Source organism: Primulina huaijiensis, chromosome 17 (assembly GCF_012295235.1).
Source record: "Primulina huaijiensis isolate GDHJ02 chromosome 17, ASM1229523v2, whole genome shotgun sequence".
Classification (NCBI taxonomy): domain Eukaryota; kingdom Viridiplantae; phylum Streptophyta; class Magnoliopsida; order Lamiales; family Gesneriaceae; genus Primulina; species Primulina huaijiensis.
Window position 1 is genome coordinate 14442656 of NC_133322.1, and position 4058 is coordinate 14446713.

The window sequence follows — 4058 nt, forward strand, 5'->3', positions numbered from 1 at the left end:
AATTTATAAAATAAAAATCCATATTTTATATCTTAAAATTATTTTAAAATAATCAGCAACCATTATTCTGTTTCCATATCAGTATATTTTCGATTTCGTCACGTAATACAATTCTGTTATTAACAAACTAACCGAATCTAATTTTCAAGACTGGTTGGGAAATTGTTCTGAATTCGGAGAAAATGACATACACACTAATGTCAGTCCTGCTGAACTGACAAAGCATGCAAGATGGTAGGACCATAGTATGCAAGCTAAAGTGTAACATGCTCGTTTTTATGTCAAAAGAACTGTAGGGACAGTTTGTGGAAATGTTGAATGCTGCTGACATTCGAATGCACTTGCAAGTGTTGCATGGTGCATGAAACTCATACAATGATGCACACTACTTTCAAAGAGCTCATGACTACACGTATGCAAGATGGGGCTTTGGCCCATGAGCGTGGTGTACGTATGACTGGGCTTATTGAGAATGTGGTGGGCCTGGAATATGTGATTCCTAACGAGTTACTAGATAACATCAATTTGTTGTCTTTCTCTTCCTCATTTGACGGGGTTACGGTGAACTTCAATTTGAATAAGATAGATGATAGCCTTGAAGAGCTAGTCAATACGCTTATAACTTATGAGATCACCATAAAACAAGAAATTGTTGTTTTTCTAATAGGCCTCTCGTCAGACGAAAAGTGGCCCGCAAGATAAGGGAAAGAAATGTTCTGTCCCTCACAAGGAAAAACAAACCCAATAAGAGGCAAACTCTGAAAGACTTTTAAAGGGCCCACAAAGCCCGATAAGTCAGAACATATTTGTTTTCACTGCAAGAAGAATGGACATAAGAAATTATCTGGGCCAAAAATGTTTTGGAAATGATAAATGAATGTCCAAAGTAAACAGGATTTCAACAACAAACAAAAGAAAATTAGAAGATCCAAATCCAGCACAAATATGGCACGCTAGACTAGGTCATATTTCCCAAAGAAGGATGCACAAGCTAGTGGGAGAAGGCATGTTTGACCTGTCAGACATAAATTCTCTACCAACTTGTGAGTCCTGTCTAAAAGGAAAAATGACTAAAACTCCATTCAGTGGAAACATGGAACGTGCACATGGTCTACTGGATTTGATCCACACGGACGTTTGTGGCCCGCTAAGTGTTAGCACAAAATTATTACTACTTCATTACCTTTACTGATGACCATTCGAGGTATGGGTACGTTTATTTGATGAAACACAAATCTGAAGCATTTGAAAAGTTTAAAGAATTCAGATCTGAAGTAGAAAATCAGCTACAAAGAAGTATTAAAGCACTTCGATCTGATCGAGGTGGAGAATACTTGAGTGCTGAATTTTTGGATTATCTAAAAGAGAATGGGATTCTCTCACAGTGGACTCCACCAGCGACACCACAATTGAATGGTGTTTCTGAACGTCAAAATCGAACTTTGATGGACATGGTTTGATCTATGATGGGATTCACTGAATTGCCTACATCGTTTTGGGGCTTTGCGCTTGAAACTGCGGCAATGTTGTTGAATAATGTCCATACTAAAGCAGTGGATAAAACACCATATGAGATATGGATGGGAAAACCTCCCAAATATTCTTACTTGAGAATATGGGGATGTCCTGCTTACGTGAAGCAGACAGTGAGAGACAAATTGGATAGTAGATCCACTTTGTGCTACTTTGTAGGATATCCAAAGAATTCTGTTGGATATTATTTCTATCATCCTAGTGAAGCAAAAGTGTTTGTTTCAAGAAATGCCACCTTTTTGGAAAGGGAGTTTCTATTAGATAGAAAAGGCAAGATGATAGAACTTGAAGAAATTCAAGATACTCCCTCAACTTTAGAAGTTGAACCTAATCCCATAGAACCAGTAGTTGAAGTACAAGCTCCTAGAAGGTCTGATAGGGTTATTAGACCACCTGCCAGATATACACTTCTTCATGAACAAGACCATGATGAGCCTTGTGTTGGATGTGATCCAATGAATTTCAAAGAAGCAATATCTGATACTGATTCAACTAAATGGCTTGAAGCCATGCAGTCAGAAATGGACTCTATGTATTCAAACCAAGTCTGGACATTAGTGGATCCACCTGAGGGAATCGTTCCCATAGGATGCAAATGGATCTACAAAAGAAAGCTTGGGGCGGATGGAAAGGTAGTGACCTTCAAAGCAAGACTGGTTGCAAAAGGTTATACTCAAAGGCAAGGGGTTGACTATGAGGAAACTTTTTCACCAGTTGCTATGTTTAAGTCCATTAGAATACTACTAGCCATAGCAGCATGGTATGACTATGAGATATGGCAAATGGATGTAAAGACTGCATTTCTCAATGGAGACATCAAAGAAGAAATTTATATGTCTCAACCTGAGGGATACACATCAGTAGGAAGTGAACATAAGGTATGCAAACTTCAAAGATCAATTTATGGTCTCAAGCAGGCGTCAAGGAGTTGGAACCTCAGATTTGATAGCACTATCAAAGAGTTTGGTTTTGCTAAGAATCCCGAGGAACCATGTGTGTACAAGAAAGCTAGTGGGAGTGCAGTGACATTCCTAATACTTTATGTTGATGATATCCTGCTCATTGGGAATGATGTAGGATTACTGCAATCAACTAAAGTATGGTTGGCCAGTAAATTCTCCATGAAGGACATGGGTGAAGCATCTTATGTATTGGGAATACAGATCTATAGAGATAGATCGAAGAGGATGCTGGGACTCACCCAAGCCACTTATATCGATACCATTCTTAAGCGATTCTCTATGGAAGAGTCCAAGAGAGGATACTTACCAATGTGTCATGGTGTTACTCTATCGAAAGCAATGTGTCCCAAAACTGAAGAAGAGATAGAGATGATGACACGTGTTCCATATGCGTCAGCTATTGGTAGTATCATGTATGGTATGATATCGACACGTCCTGATGTTGCTTACGCTTTGAGTGTTACAAGCAGATATCAGGCGAACCCTGGTCCAATGCATTGGAAGGCCGTGAAAGATATTCTTAAGTACTTGAGAAGAACTAAGAACTTGTTCATGGTCTATGGGGGTGGAGAATTAAAATTGGAAGGCTACACTGATTCTAGCTTCCAATGTGATGTAGATGATTCGAAATCGACCTCTGGTTTTGTATTCATGCTTAATGGTGCGGCTGTATCTTGGAAAAGTTCCAAGCAAGACACCGTTGCGGATTCCACCACTGAAGCTGAGTACATTGCTGCATCTGCTGCAGCTAAAGAGGCAGTTTGGATGAGGAATTTTGTCCAAGAGTTGGGCGTTATTCCTAACGGAGTTGATCCAGTCCCGGTGTACTGCGACAACACTGGTGCCGTTGCGCAAGCAAAGGAACCAAGGTCTCATCAGCGATCCAAACATGTACTGAGGAAATTCCACATCATCCGGGAGATTGTGGGAAGGGGAGACATATCAGTCCAAAGAGTCCCCTCTGCAGATAACGTTGCCGATCCACTTACGAAGCCCTTGCCAGGACCATTGTTTGAGAAGCATCGCGAAGCAATGGGATTAAAGTTTATGGGTAGTTGGCTCTAGGGCAAGTGGGAGATTGTTAGAGTAGATGCCCTGCAAGTCAACTGTTGACTAGGGATTTTATTGACTCAGTTGTAAAGAACAATCTTTATTTTAATATAATTCATTATTTCATGGTTTGTTATTTCTTTATCTGTATACCCATGATTTCAAACATAGATAAAGACCTTGATTATACTTTAATACAAATGAATCGTAATTCGATGTTGAAACTCATTTGTAAACACTGTATGATCTAAATTCGTTCCTAGTCGATTCAGCCGCCTAAAACGTGGATAAAGGTCGCTTGAGCTCGAGACTAGCATCTGTGATGTTGTGTACTGCGTTTCTTGGTAAGGGCATAGAGATGTCCAAACATACAGATGGGTAGTCATATGATGATTATACCGAACAACCCTCCCTCGGACTTTCCAAGTGGTTATCATTCATCGAGAGGATAAGTCCGTGGTTATGATTGTACACCATTAGTCCTTACGACCCGGGACAACACTGAGGCTCTAT